Here is a 17,317-nt window from a genome sequence, read left to right on the forward strand (position 1 = left end):
TCAAGTGACCAATTCTGCATTTGCTAACTTCCAATAAGTTTACTACCTATACTCTTATGTGTGATGTCATTACTCCCCATGTTGTAAGCATATGAAACGTATATAAATTCAGCATTATGATATTCAATTCATTCAACCATTTACTCATAGGATATATGTGAAGCACGTGAGTAAATGACAAACTACTCCAAAAAGATAAAAGTGAAGAATACTGAGTAGTCAAATAATTAAATAACCATGGGAGGATTATTTTTCACTCAAGATTTTTGATCTAAAGATTTTATTCAAACAGCAAGTAAAATTGAAACTACGCTCCAAGCAAAACACATATCATGTGATGAATAAAAATATAGCTCCGAGTAAGGTATACCGATAGTTTTGAAGACGAAAGAGGGGATGCCTTCCGGCGCATCCCCGAGCTTAGGCGCTTGAGTCTTCCTTGAATGTTACCTTGGGGTGCCTTGGGCATCCCCAAGCTTAGGGTCTTTCCACTTGTTATTCTCCTCATATCGATATCTTACCCAAAGCTTGAAAACTTCAATCACACAAAACTTAACAGAACTTCGTGAGATAGGTTAGTATGATAAAGAATAAGCCATTCACTTTGGTACTGTCAAAGACAAGGTTCATAATTGTTCTCACACAATGCCTACTGTACCATATCATTTCTACAATTTATATTGAGAAATATAAGCCATAGAAACTAAAAAACAAGCAAACTATGCAATGAAAACAGAATCTGTCAGAAATAGAACAATCTGTAATGATCTGAACACCGACCATACTTATGCTACTCCAAAAATTATGAAATAAATTGGTGGACGTGAGGAATTTGTCTATTGATCTTATGAAAATGGAATCAACTCAATCTCACTCTTCTGTAAAAAATTACAGCTAATCTCGTGAGCACAAAGTTTCTGTTTTTTACAGCAAGATCACATTAACTTTCACCCAAGTCTTCCCAAAGGTCTTACTTGGCACTTTATTGAAACAAAAGCTATAATACATGATTAATACAGTATCTTAATCATGAGAACACACAAAAACAATAAGGGTAAAAATTGGGTTGTCTCCCAACAAGTGCTTTTCTTTAATGCCTTTTAGCTAGGCATGATGATTTCAATGATGCTCACATAAAAGATAAGAATTGAAACATAAAGAGAGCATCATGAAGAATATGACTAGCACATATAAACCTAACCCACTTCCTATGCCTAGGGATTTTGTGCTCACAAAATTTATGGGAACAAGAATCAACTAGCATAGGAAGGCAAAACAAGTATAACTTTGAAACTTTAAGCACATAAAGAGGAAACTTGATATTATTGCAACTCCTACAAGCATGTATTCCTGCCTCATAATAATTTTCAGTAGTATCATGAATGAGTTCAGCAATATAACCATCACATAAAGCATTATGTTCATGATCTACAAGCATAGAAATTTTACTAGTATCCATATAAGCAAAATTCTCCTCATTCGGAATAGTGGGAGCAAACTTCTTCTAAATTCACTTTAGATGATAGTATTATTCATACTCCAAAATATATATGTGAAGTTCATGGAGCATTCTACAATTAACATAGACTAACCAATATCCAAGCTCAAAATATATATGTGAAGCACACGAAGCATTCTATAAAGCCATACTCAAAAGATTTAAGTGAAGCACAAAGAGCAATTCTATAAGATCATACTTAAAAGATATAAGTGAAACACATGAAGTATTCTATAAATCAATAAAGGGCTATCTCATACTAGCATGGATCATAAAGGAAAAAAACACAAAGGACACAAATTATGTGAACAAAACAAAAACCGAGGTATACCTATAATTGTTGAAGAAGAAGGATGGGATGCCAACCGGGGCATCCCCAAGCTTAGATGCTTGAGTATCCTTGAAATATTTACTTGCGGTGCCTTTGGCATCCCCAAGCTTGAGCTCTTGCCTCTCTTTATTCTTCTCATATTGATAGCTCCTCGATCTTCGAACACTTCATCCACACAAAACTTTAACAAAAACTTTATGAGATCCGTTAGTGTAATAAAGCAAATCACTAACTTTAGGTACTGTTGCAAACTTATTCCAATTTCATGTTAGAACTATATCTACTGTATTCCAACTTCACCATGGTTCATACCTGTAACGCCCTCGATGCGGCTATATCTCCCACGTGTCGAAGCACGACTTAGAGGCATAACCGCATTGAAAGCGATGTCGCAAGTGAGGTAATCTTCACACAACCCATGTAATACATAAGGGAAGGAGATACATAGTTGGCTTACAATCGCCACTTCACACAATTACATGAATAAAGCATTACATCATCCAAATACAATCAAGGCCCGACTACGGAGCCAAAATAAAAGAAGACTACCCCAAATGCTACACAGATCCCCGATCGTCCCGACTGGGCTCCACTACTGATCAACTAGAAACGAAACAAGTCAACGAACAAGATCTTCATCGAGCTCCTCCTTGAGCTTGGTTGCGTCACCTGCTCGGTATCATCGGCACCTGCAAACTGGTTTTGGAAGTATCTGTGAGTCACGGGGACTCAGCAATCTCACACCCTTGCAATCAAGACTATTTAAGCTTATGGGTAAGGTAAAAGGTATGAGGTGGAGCTGCAGCAAGCGACTAGCATATGTGGTGGCTAACCTATCCGCAAAAGAGAGCGAGAAGAGAAGGCAAAGCACGGTCGAGAAATCTATGATCAAGAAGTGATCCTAGAACAACCTACGTCAAGCATAACTCCAACACCGTGTTCACTTCCCGGACCCCGCCGAGAAGAGACCATCACGGTAACACACGCGGTTGATGTATTTTAATTAAGGTCAACTTCAGGTTTTCTACAACCGGACATTAACAAATTCCCATCTGCCCATAACCGCGGGCACGGCTTTCGAAAGTTCAAATCCCTGTAGGGGTGTCCCAACTTAGCCCATCACAAGCTCTCACGGTCAACGAAGGATATTCCTTCTAGCGGGAAGACCCGATCAGACTCGGAATCCCGGTTACAAGACATTTTGACAATGGTAAAACAAGACCAGCAAAGCCACCCAGATGTGCCAACAAATCCCGATAGGAGCTGCACATATCTCGTTCTCAGGGCACACTGGATGAGCAAGACGTCGGGTAAGCCAGCCCAGAGTTGCCCCTGGTAGCCTCGGACATCGCTCAGTTGGACCAACACTTAGAGAAGCACTGGCCCGGGGGGGTTAAAATAAGATGACCCTTGAGCCGGCCGACTCAAGGGAAAGAAAAAGGCTAGGTGGCAAATGGTAAAACCAATGTTGGGCCTTGCTGGAGGAGTTTTATTCAAGGTGAACTGTCAAGGGGTTCCCACTATGACCCAACCGCGTAAGGAATGCAAAATCCGGGAACATAACACCAATATGACGGAAACTAGGGCGGCAAGAGTGGAACAAAACACCAGGCATAAGGCCGAGCCTTCCACCCTTTACCAAGTATATATATGCATTAATTAAATAAGAAATATTGTGATATCCCAATAAGTAAACATGTTCCAACAAGGAATAACATCTCCATGTTCCAACAAGGAACAAACTTCAATCTTCACCTGCAACTAACAACGCTATAAGAGGGGCTGAGCAAAGCGGTAACATAGCCAAACAACGGTTTGCTAGGACAAGGTGGGTTAGAGGCTTGGTTTAACAATATGGGAGGCATGATAAGCAAGTGGTAGGTATCGCAGCATAGGCATAGCAAAAGAGCGAGCAACTAGCAAGCAAAGATAGAAGTGATTTCGAGGGTATGGTCATCTTGCCTGAGATCCCGCAAGGAAGAAGAACGAGTCCATGAAGAAGACAAACGGACGTAGTCGAACGGATCCTCACAAACGTGACGTTATCGGAACTAACCCGAAGAAGCAACACCGAAAAGAAGCAAACAACATAGTAAACAACCACCACATAAGCATGACATGATGCACAACCAAATATGATGCATGTCCGGATTAATGAGGCCTGGCATGGCAAGGTGCACAAGCAATCCTACAAATTAAGTGGAGCTCAATATGCAACTCTGTTGCATATTGACGGAACACCACATCAATTATTTAGTTCACTCTCGGTTAGGTACTCAACAATATTAAAAGTTGGTTAACATGGCAAGAGGTGAAGCATAACAGAACTATACTATCTAAACAATTTAAATGGGACCGGATATAACAAACAACAAATCCGGTAACTCCCCATATGCATTTAGCAAATTAATGCAAACAACAAATTAAACATTTTAATTGTTGTTATCATGATGCGGATGACATGAACAAGTTTATGCAATTTTTATTAAAAGTTGACAAGAGCATTATGAAGCATTTGTCACCGTGGTGGAAAGGAAAGGGGTGCCACGGCAACGGTAACGAAAACGGTGCCACGGCAACATTCTGGTTCCGGTAACTCGATTGAGATACCAATGCAAAGGAGAAGTGTGCGGTTGCGTGCATAAGATGGTGGGGCGCTCCCGGATACCGGGTGTCCCACGAGTTGGCGACAAGGAAACGAGTGACAAATCGGACACAGTGCAAACACGAGCATCTCAAACATTGCAAGCATTCGTTCACGGACGTCGTCTCAGGGTTATACCTTCGGAGCGTGCAAAGGGGACGGTTCTCGTTCGTAGAGGGAAGTAGGCGTTCTCGCGATGACGGTAGCTTCTTTGATGTTCACACTCCACCACTACGAGAGGATCTCGTCCCGAGATCTAGAATGGCACCGGAGGGAAAATGGAAGAGAACGAGAAGAGGTAAAACTAAGTTGCTTCTTTGACAAACGAGTGAGACCAAAGAACCTTCAAAAGGTTAAGCCATCTCGAGAAAAGAATACAACGGGGATGGATGAAGTTGAAAACACTCCGTTAGGAAAAAGGAACAAGGAAGAACAACTTCGGACAGCACTCCGTTAGAGAAGTTATGCAAGACTTGATACGATGAAAAGAACTTGAGCAGAGGACACACACTCCGGTTAAATGGATAAGCACGAAAAGAACACGATCCAAGATGATGAGAGAAAAGAGCAACAACACAATGCCTCCGGAACAAAAGAATAGAAGATGGATAATTGAAATAAAAGAATGGAGAAGAAAATGCCATCTTATACCACAAAAGAGCTTGAGAAGGCATCCTTAGGAGACGGGTCGAGCGGAGTTGTTGGAACACCAACAACGAAAATAATACGCTTGATATGGTCTTATAGAATACATCTCAAATTATGAGGTGACAACCTGCCAATAACGAAAACAATGGATTTGAAATGATAAAAAATAAGGAGGCGAGAAACTATTTCACCGGGAGAATAAATGAAGAACTTGGGTCATTTATGAGCACCATAAATAGCAACAAACCTTAGGGAATGCTTTAGGTGAACTATAACCCAAGATAATTCCAACGAAGAGATTGATCGATTTAAAATACCTCATTCTTAACAACATGTGAATCATGAAACATGAACTCACATTATCAAGACTGACATAACACCACCTCAAAAGATTAGATAGGAAGAACTGCACTCCAGATTACAAGATGAACAATGTTTGAACTCCTCTGAAAAGAATCTCAATGAACACTTCGAGAAGAAATTGAGTCCTTGATGAACCATCATGTAGAGCCTCCATGAAGAACTCCGGTAAACAAAAAGATGATCAAACGGAAGGAAAGAGAAGTTGAAAGACACAAGGTGAAGCCTTGCGATGATTTAGATGAATCTACACGATGATATAATGCGGAAAAGCTTGGAACTCCGGAAAAGAAAAGATGAAACAAATGAAACCGAGAATTTGATGAGCCTCCGGAATAAAGAATTGAGTTCACTCGATGAAACAAGAATAAGAATTACATTATGCTTATCCTTCAACAATTAAATTGATGACCAACAATGGATTTGGCATACTACTTATTCCCATAGAAAAAAAATTAAGAGAGAAATAAATCAAACTTGAGAAGGTCTTCAACGATCCACCGGTAGAATTTTAGAAAACAAGAATGCATTGATATGATAAACGAAGGAAGAAGAAATCTTGAACGAATCACCGTAAGAATAGGAAGTGAACGAAGAAAAGATAAGGAAACACCGGGAAGAATTAGCAAAAGAATGAAGATGCTTGAGAGAATTTAGATACAAGAGAACGAAGAGATCAAGAGCTGATAAGAGAATACTTGAATGATGCACCCGTAAGATTTGGAGAACGATAACTGAAAGCTGGGAATGAAATAATTATGAGATGATGGGCTCCGGAGAGTCAAATTGAAACGACTCCTGAATTGCTCCGGATAGGTGAAAGAATTCTCACAATCGAAAACAGTTATGAGAGGAAAGTATCAAGTTAGAATCACGAATCTCTGAGAGAATGGATAAAATATGGAGGTAAAAGTCTTCTTCGGTCTTCAAAATCTGAGAATGATGACGAGAAACACCACCATGAATTGTTGAGATACTCCAGGATGAAAATTATAAAGGTTGATCCAATGATGAAAGAATTTGAAAGATCTTGGAGAAAAGGCATTTGATTGATGACAATTCATTCTTACGTCAAACTTCGAAAAGAAATTTGAGGATAGCTCTGGGAAAATAAGAAGAGTCAGGTAAGACCTGGGAAAAGACCTGTGGGTTAGGGCCCACTCAAAAGAAACACCGTAGAACGATTTAAAAGAGGGAATGCACCGGTTGAATTAAATGGCTAGAATGAGATAACATCCTCGAAAGAGTTTGAACGAAAGTAGAGTGGAAACACGAATCTTCGAGATATCTTGAGCACTCCGAAACAATTGAATAGCGAGAAGTGCATGATTACGAGGTGCACCGGCATGAGAAAGCATTAGAAACGAGGAAATGATAAAGAAACACCAAAAGCTTGAATTGAATCCACCAGAGAAGAAAACGAGTGAAGAGTGACGAACTTGAAGCTCCGTTAGAATCTTCATGAGCATCATCGGGTAAGAAACATTGACGGAAAAGGAATGAAAAGGCCTCGCATCAATAAGATGATACTTGATTAAGAAATCTGAATCCTTGAAGAAAAAGGGTGGGAGGGTGGGAAAATAAAGGAAACTTGGAACGGATGAAGCAAACACCGTTGAGAAGAACTGATAATTGATCTTGTGGATGTTGACAAGATTGGATCCACTTGAAGAGAAACACGCCGGTTGAAAAAGGATTGACGTGACAATCTCGATGATCGAGAAGGATTAGTATTCACATAGAAATATGAGAACACCGTTTAGAGAAGGTATGGAATCAACATTTGACTTCGAAGCAACTCGAATACCACAACTCAAAACAAACAAAGGATTGGCTTGCAGAATGAGCCGGAACAAACATATGATAGAGATTTCATTCGAAGTTTTCGTGGTGGGGCCTACACGGGCTCGATCATACAACACCATCATGTACAAGGCAGTGCACATGACATATGAAGCGTCCCCGAGTCGGCATAGCCAAGGACTCTTTAAGACACAATGAGACCACTGTAAAACCAACCGTGAATAGGCGGACCACTAGACATCGAACCCCAATTTCATATCATACATCTGTCGGAAAGATATCCTAAGAGCTACTTGAATTCCCACTTATAAACTCCCAAAACTTTCCCGGTTATGCAATCAGGTGTTGGGGATACAGGGGAAGCATAATATCTCACCCAAACTAGCAAATCCTACATCCAGCTGTATCCATCCTTCAACACATAACCAAGAAACCTTCGGAAATCATCTACCTCAACCTTCGAAAAGCATCCGTTATACGAGTTATGGCAATACTCCCGAACTCCCGATAGGAGCTCAACTCCCCGATACGAGTTATGGCAATACTCCCGAACTCCAGTACTGGGTGGCGTCGAGGTTATCTCACCAACAACCGCATAAAAGATATTTTCAATGTCGGCGAAACTAATCTCAGGTATTCCAGAACTGCAACGATAAAATTGTGACGACAACACCTCGGAGCTCAACTCCCCGGGACACTGCCACAACCCCTAAAGACAGGAGGCACCAAGAACAATGTTCTCGTCACAAAACCATCGGAACGATTCCAAGATACCCACGTGATCCTAAAATTTTTTTTAGTGAAATTTGAGAAGAGAAGAGTCAAAAATCTACGTCAGGATGCCTTACCAGAGCGATGAAGGGACTGGGGAGTAAAAAGAATTCCTAAACTCTCCGATATATAATTCCTAAATGACTCAAAACATTTTTCTAGACTCAACTCGACCGCTAATAACGATCAAGCAATGGGGCTCCTAAGGTCGGGATGGCTCTGATTACCAACTTGTAACGCCGTCGATGCGGCTATATCTCCCACGTGTCGAAGCACGACTTAGAGGCATAACCGCATTGAAAGCGATGTCGCAAGTGAGGTAATCTTCACACAACCCATGTAATACATAAGGGAAGGAGATACATAGTTGGCTTACAATCGCCACTTCACACAATTACATGAATAAAGCATTACATCATCCAAATACAATCAAGGCCCGACTACGGAGCCAAAATAAAAGAAGACTACCCCAAATGCTACACAGATCCCCGATCGTCCCGACTAGGCTCCACTACTGATCAACTAGAAACGAAACAAGTCAACGAACAAGATCTTCATCGAGATCCTCCTTGAGCTTGGTTGCGTCACCTGCTCGGTATCATCGGCACCTACAAACTGGTTTTGGAAGTATCTGTGAGTCACGGGGACTCATCAATCTCACACCCTTGCAATCAAGACTATTTAAGCTTATGGGTAAGGTAAAAGGTATGAGGTGGAGCTGCAACAAGCGACTAGCATATGTGGTGGCTAACCTATTCGCAAAAGAGAGCGAGAAGAGAAGGCAAAGCACGATCGAGAAATCTATGATCAAGAAGTGATCCTAGAACAACCTACGTCAAGCATAACTCCAACACCGTGTTCACTTCCCGGACCCCGCCGAGAAGAGACCATCACGGTAACACACGCGGTTGATGTATTTTAATTAAGGTCAACTTCAGGTTTTCTACAACCGGACATTAACAAATTCCCATCTGCCCATAACCGCGGGCACAACTTTCGAAAGTTCAAATCCCTGTAGGGGTGTCCCAACTTAGCCCATCACAAGCTCTCACGGTCAACGAAGGATATTCCTTCTAGCGGGAAGACCCGATCAGACTCGGAATCCCAGTTACAAGACATTTTGACAATGGTAAAACAAGACCAGCAAAGCCACCCAGATGTGCCGACAAATCCCGATAGGAGCTGCACATATCTCGTTCTCAGGGCACACTGGATGAGCAAGACATCGGGTAAGCCAGCCCAGAGTTGCCCCTGGTAGCCTTGGACATCACTCAGTTGGACCAACACTTAGAGAAGCACTGGCCCGGGGGGGTTAAAATAAGATGACCCTTGAGCCGGCCGACTCAAGGGAAAGAAAAAGGCTAGGTGGAAAATGGTAAAACCAATGTTGGGCCTTGCTGGAGGAGCTTTATTCAAGGCGAACTGTCAAGGGGTTCCCATTATGACCCAACCGCGTAAGGAACGCAAAATCCGGGAACATAACACCGATATGACGGAAACTAGGGTGGCAAGAGTGGAACAAAACACCAGGCATAAGGCCGAGCCTTCCACCCTTTACCAAGTATATAGATGCATTAATTAAATAAGAAATATTGTGATATCCCGATAAGTAAACATGTTCCAACAAGGAACAACATCTCCATGTTCCAACAAGGAACAAACTTCAATCTTCACCTGCAACTAACAACGCTATAAGAGGGGATGAGCAAAGCGATAACATAGCCAAACAACGGTTTGCTAGGACAAGGTGGGTTAGAGGCTTGGTTTAACAATATGGGAGGCATGATAAGCAAGTGGTAGGTATCGCAGCATATGCATAGCGAAAGAGCGAGCAACTAGCAAGCAAAGATAGAAGTGATTTCGAGGGTATGGTCATCTTGCCTGAGATCCCGCAAGGAAGAAGAACGAGTCCATGAAGAAGACAAACGGACGTAGTCAAACGGATCCTCACAAACGTGACGTTATCGGAACTAACCCGAAGAAGCAACACCAGAAAGAAGCAAACAACATAGTAAACAACCACCACATAAGCATGACATGATGCACAACCAAATATGATGCATGTCCGGATTAATGAGGCCTGGCATGGCAAGGTGCACAAGCAATCCTACAAATTAAGTGGAGCTCAATATGCAACTCCATTGCATATTGATGGAACACCACATCAATTATTTAGTTCACTCTCGGTTAGGTACTCAACAATATTAAAAGTTGGTTAACATGGCAAGAGGTGAAGCATAACAGAACTATACTATCTAAACAATTTAAATGGGGCCAGATATAACAAACAACAAATCCGGTAACTCCCCATATGCATTTAGCAAATTAATGCAAACAACAAATTAAACATTTTAATTGTTGTTATCATGATGCGGATGACATGAACAAGTTTATGCAATTTTTATTAAAAGTTGACAAGAGCATTATGAAGCATTTGTCACCGTGGTGGAAAGGAAAGGGGTGCCACGGCAACGGTAACGAAAATGGTGCCACGGCAACGTTCTGGTTCCGGTAACTCGATTGAGATACCGATGCAAAGGAGAAGTGTGCGGTTGCGTGCAGAAGATGGTGGGGCGCTCCCGGATACCGGGTGTCCCACGAGTTGGCGACAAGGAAACGAGTGAAAAATCAGACACAGTGCAAACACAAGCATCTCAAACATCGCAAGCATTTGTTCACGGACATCGTCTCAGGGTTATACCTTCGGAGCGTGCAAAGGGGATGGTTCTCATTCGTAGAGGGAAGTAGGCGTTCTCGCGATGACGGTAGCTTCGTTGATGTTCACACTCCGTAGTTGTTCGGGGTCAACAAGGAACTTGCCGTCCACGGGTCTTCAAGGGTCGACGGTACATGTTCTGTAAACGTTCGAGCGGCGGTAGTGGTACACATTCACGGAGTAGGTCGTACACGTCGACGGTCTTATCGGAACCTCGTCAACGTTCGCGATGCACCTTGGCGATCCGAAGGGGTACTTGGCGTCATGGTACTTGGGTCTTCGGACTTGTCGGTCTCGGTTCTTGCGACGGTAGTTGTACAAGGTCGTCGTGGGAGGTAGAGGTACTCGCGAACTTGTCAGATCCACGACGACGGCAGTGGAACCTCACGGCTTCGTGGTCTCCGGGCGGTCTCCGTCTTGACGGTGGGGTACTTGACGCATCTCGGATATGTAGTCGTACTTGACGAATCCAAAATACTCCTGCTCGGCATGGGTGCAACGGAGGCATCGCCTTGCTTTTCGAATCTGGGTCATGTTCGTATACCCGTTCGCATCAATGAAAAAAAGGGCTTCGTCTTGAGGTGCTCGGCCGTGGGCGACGGAGCACACTGTGGACAAGGAGGCAGGGCGCGTTCATGGCGAGGTAGGATGCTCGGCGAGGGGTGCCGGCCACCAGCGGGCAAGGTAGGAGAGCAGCTGCTGCAGAAGACGGCGACTCCAGCCGGTTCGGGCACCCACGGCGAAACAGAGGAGGGCCGGCGCGTGCAGGAGCTGCATCGGACGGCGGAGGCGCACGGGAGAAGAGCTCCAGTGAAGAAGCGGAGCGGGGCTGCTCAGGTTCGAGCCTTTGCTCTCCCGAGCAAGGAGGCGGCGATGGTGGTGGTGCGCTCCGGCGCGACGGGGACGCGGGGAAGGGGTAGAGCGCGGCAGGAGCCTCGGCATGACGGCGGCGGAGGTAGCCAGCGGGGAAGGAGCTACGGTGGCAGCGTCGCAGGTTTGCCGGCGACCGGGAACAAGGTGCAGGAGAGGAGAGTCCCGCGAGGAAGACCGCGAGCAGGGGCGGCGACCGCCATGGACGAAGGAGGGGAGCTGCTCGCTGGCGACGGCCGGATGTAGAGGCACGTCGAGGAAGGAGGAGAGGCCGGCGTGGTCCTGGTGGTGCTCGGCGGTGGCGTCGCAGGCCGGCATGGCAGAGCCAAGGGGAGGGTGAGTATCGAGGAGAGGGTCTCCTCTGGTGGCGCAAGAGGAGGAGAGGGAGACGTGCGGGATCGAGTGAAAGAGAGAAACACGAGGGAGGGAAGATGGGATCGAGGTAGATGGCTGCGGGCACAGGCGCTCCTGGCGGCGCTGGGAAGATGCGAGGGAGGTGGGGGTCGGGCCAGGGAGAGGTTTAGGGTTAGGTAGGAGGCTGTTGGGCCTAGGGGAGGTTGGGCCGGCGTGGGAGGTTGGCCTGGGCTCTCTTCTCCCTCTCTCTTTAAAAACTTAAACCTTAACAGAAAAGAAATTTGAGAGAGGAAAAGAAAGAGATGGTTAGGGAAGGATTTTGAGCATGGGGATAATTTTACCGAACTCACAAAAATACGCTTGTTCCGAGAAAAAATATAAAAGGCCAAGATTGGAAGATGTAAATTCAAACTCATTTGAATTTAATTCAAATGGGTTTGAACTAGGACTAGGTTTTGGAAGTGTCCAAAAATGTTGAGAATTTAGGTGGAGCTCCAGAAAATGACGAAAGGATATATGGGCAAAGTTGGAGACCAAGAATTGAGATAACAAAGGCATGGGATATTTGCAAGTGTGTTGCGGTAATTTCCAAGGGATGGAATATTTATTATAGCCCCCTAATATTGGGAGGATATGTTATAAAGAGAAATCACCACGTGAATTCCCTCGGTTTAAATGGATCAAAGATCCATGCCATTTATTTAGTTGAGTTAATAAAAGAAATGACATGATGGCATGATGACATGATGCAATGCACATGATGCAAAGATGAAATGCAACAGACCAAACAAATCACACGACAAAACCCGGAAACCCTGGAAGGCATCTGGAGCTCCGGTCTTGGGGCGTTACAATACCCCCCGATACTACCCATAGATTCATCAAAATAAGCGAACAACTCATAGAAAACAGAATCTGTCAAAAACAGGACAGTCTGTAGTTATCTGGAAGTTTAGTAAACTTCTGTAACTCAAAAAAATTATAAAACAATTATGAAAATTTAACCAATTTATACAAAAGTAATGTGCAATAAGTTTCAGACCCATTTGACTTTCCAGTAAAAAATGTAAAATCATGCGCTACAGCCAAAGTTTCTATTTTTGTACTGTACATAGTAAACGAGCAATCTAATCATCCTAATACCGAAGCTTGGCACATTATTTTTATAATACAATGGATACATACAAGGGGATAATTATTTTCAGAGAAGCTTCCATGAATTTTTTTTACATTGTTTCCATGAGCATGAACACAATTGCTCAAGGTCGACCCTCATTTCTTCAATGCATAATCTTCCAATCACTTCTCTTATTGAAAAACTTTTTAGGCATGAGAGGTAAGTAAATTCTTTTTGTATTTTAATTCTTTTAATTTTTTTTGTATGTTTAACCCACAACTAAACAAAAACAAAAAGGAAAAACAAAATCTACTTAGTGAAGAAAGCAAACAAGCACACACGAGAATATCAACCCCACGCTATTGCTCCCCGACAACGGCGCCAGAAAAGAGCTTGATAATCCCCAAGTGCACGGAATCATCGTAGCAATTCCCAATGGTGGAAGTGATAAGTATGGAGTGTCGAACCCACAAGGAGCTAAAGGTAAGATCAATATTTTCTCAAGTCCTATTTGCCACTGATACGACTCTACATACACCGAACGTTTGCTTCCAACTAGAAACGAGAAATAAAACTACGTTGTGGGTATGAAGAGGATAACTTTGCATGGTATCGGAGAGATAAAATATAAAAGTAGGTGATGTTATCATAAAGATAGAATATATTAGTAAATATTATAAAATAGCGAGTGTGGAATAATGGTGGATCGGTGTGCGGAATTGTCTTAGGAAATTGTTAACAAGACCGATGGTCGTCATTGCAATTTCATATGAGGGAGAGGCATAAGCTAACATACTTTCTTTTCTTGGATCATGTTGTAACACCCACAATGCGGCTATATCTCCCACGTGTCGGGGCATGACTTAGAGGCATAGCCGCATGGTAGGTCTGTCGCAAGAGGGGTAATCTTTACACATCCCATGTACTGAATAAGAAAGGGATAAAGAGTCGGCTTACAATCGCCACTTCACACAATACATAAATAGTCATACATCATCCAGAATACAAACAAGGTCCGACTATGGAACCAAAATAAAGAAAGACAACCCCAAATGCTAGATCCCCGATCGTCCTAACTGGGCTCCTCTACTGATCATCCAGAAAAGAAACATAGTAACGACCCGAATCCTCGTCGAACTCCCACTTGAGTTCGGTAGCGTCCCCTGCACTGGCATCATCGGCACCTGCATCTGTTTGGAAGTATCTGTGAGTCACGGGGACTCAGCAATGTCACACCCGCGAGATCAATACTATTTAAGCTTAAGGGTAGGAAAGGGGTAGTGAGGTGGAGCTGCAGCAAGCACTAGCATATATGGTGGCTAACTTACGCAAAAGAGAGAGAGAAGAGAAGCAAAGCATGGTTGAGAAGCTAATAGTGATCAAGAAGTGATCCTAAAGCTACTTACGTTCAAGCATAACACGAGACCGTGTTCTCTTCCCAGACTCCGCCGAAAAGAGACCATCACGGCTACCCACGCGGTTGATTCATTTTAATTAAGTTAAGTGTCAAGTTTTCTACAACCTGATATTAACAAATTCCCATCTGCCCATAACCGCAGGCACGCCTTTCGAAAGTTCAAAACCCTACAGGGGTGTCCCAACTTAGCCCATCACAAGCTCTCACGGTCAACCAAGGATATTCCTTCTCCCAGGAAGACCCGATCAGGCTCGGAATCCCGATTACAAGACATTTAGACAATGGTAAAACAAGACCAGCAAAGCCGTCCGAATGTGCCAAAAAATCCCGATAGGAGCTGCACATATCTCGTTCTCAGGGCACACCGGATGAACACTACGTACAACTAAAACCAACCCTCAAGTTTCCCCAAGGTGGCGCTGCAAGTGGCTCTGTTTTGGACCAACACTCAGAGGAGCACTGGCCCGGGTGTTTAAAATAAAGATGACCCTTGAGTCCACGGAACCCAAGGGAAAAGGCTTAGGTGGCAAATGGTAAAACCAAGGTTGGACCTTGCTGGGGGAGTTTTATTCAAGGCGAACTGTCAAGGGGTTCCCATAACACCCAACCGCGTAAGGAACGCAAAATCAAGGAACATAACACCGGTATGACGGAAACTAAGGCGGCAAGAGTGGAACAAAACACCAGGCATAAGGTCGAGCCTTCCACCCTTTACCAAGTATATAGATGCATTAAAGTAAATAAGAGATAATAATGATATCCCAACAATATCCATGTTCCAACAAGGAACAAACTCCATCTTCACCTGCAACTAGCAATGCTATAAAAGGGGCTGAGCAAAGCGGTAACATAGCCAAACAACGGTTTGCTAGGAAAGGTGGGTTAGAGGCTTGACATGGCAATATGGGAGGCATGATATAGCAAGTGGTAGGTAGTGTGCCATAGCCAAAGAGCGAGCAACTAGCAAGCAAAGATAGAGGTGATTTCGAGGGTATGGTCATCTTTTCTGCAAAGTTCTCAGAGTTGAAGAAAGCTTGATACTCGTTAGCGTACTCAACAGGTTCCTCGATCATGTACTCGTCTCCTGGCTCTACCCAAAGCAAGAACAACAAGCAAAGGAACAACAATCAACCACAATGCAATGCACAAACAACATGATGCAAAATGTGGCATGATATGCGAGATGTGATATGCAATGCATATGTGAGCTCCGGAAGAAAAAGAATGATCAAGGAATCAACTTAGGAAAATAAGTGTGCCACTGGAAAAATGAGATGATTTCGGTCAAAATCGATATAAAGATCACCGGAATCGGATGCACGGTTTGCAAATGGCAAGCAAAACAAGAATGACACAATTCTGCTATTAACAGCACGATGCCATCTAGAATGCAACAAGAAACTAAGCTAATGCACTCCAACATATCAACAAAGCACGTGGCAGTGATCTACTCAAGATGCTTGACAAAACATGAACACTGAGCTACGGCTAAATCACAAAAGAGAAGGTTCAAACAAGCATGGCAAAAGTGCAAAAGATATCAGCTTCACAGACTTAGAGAAAATACTAGCATGCCAGGAATAACACCAGGAAGCAATGTTTAGAGCAAACAAACAACATGCTACAGGAATATATCATAGCAAACAAAGGCATGGAATTATTCTACTCAATGCATAGAACAAAAGTCCCTTACTGAACATGAGCCAAAAAGGCACGGAAGATATGATGGCACCCATGTAAATATATCAAGTTTTATTAACAGTTTCAGACTTAGCAGAAAACAGAGCATGTCATAAGCAGAATTATGAAGGCATATTTGCGAGCTAAAATCACTCACCAGAAGGCATTGCATGACAAGATAAGCATAGCATTAGCAAGAAGACATGTTCATGAAGCTAACCATGGCAAGAGAAAGTTCATAGCATGCATGGATCAACAACAACAACCATGGAAAAATTGATTAACATGTAAACAATCTGCTAGGAACATTTTATAACAAAAGTAGAGCAAGATTAAGACATGCTAGGGAACTCCATAATTGCAAACAGGGGCATGGATGGATAGAGCATAACCATATGTCAAAAACACCCTTACTGAAGATAATCAAAACAAGCATGGATCTCACTATACCATCATGTTTACATGGCATCAAAATAACAGCAGAACAGGGACTTAGCAAAATCCTAAGTCCCTGAAAACAGCAATATCACGAAGTCTACTTTGCATGGTTGTGCTAGTCACCATAAAGATCACAAAAATACATGGCAAGCACCCTTGTAAAGATGGCATGGCCTAGTTTAAAACACACGTAGAGCTCATGCCCATATGAAGCACACATCAAATATGACAAAAATGACAAATCCTCATACTCTGATAAGTAACAACACCTAACAATTTATAGCACTCGTGCATCAATGATTTGGGCACCAAGATGGACTCAAACAAGCATGTCACAATGGAATGAAATTAAGAGCATCTCCCAGTGAACATTTTGATATATCATGTGCATGAAACGGAGCTACGGATGAGAAGTTATGGCAGGTGGAACATAGCACTAGAATGCAAAAATATCAGGGACTTAGACAAAAAACGGGGTCAACCTTGTCAGATCCAGATCTGGCGCGGAGTTCGAGGATCGCCGGAGAACTCGTCGGAGGTACGCCGGGGAGGAGGGACTTGCCGGACCCGAGGAGGAGGGGCTCGCCGGAGTCGCTCGGCGACACCGGCGGAGGCGTTCGGCGGTCCGCGCGCGGGTGGGCAGCGGTGCTGGCGAGGTGCTGTGCAGGCG

This window comes from Triticum dicoccoides, chromosome 2A (assembly GCF_002162155.2).
Source record: "Triticum dicoccoides isolate Atlit2015 ecotype Zavitan chromosome 2A, WEW_v2.0, whole genome shotgun sequence".
Lineage (NCBI taxonomy): Eukaryota > Viridiplantae > Streptophyta > Magnoliopsida > Poales > Poaceae > Triticum > Triticum dicoccoides.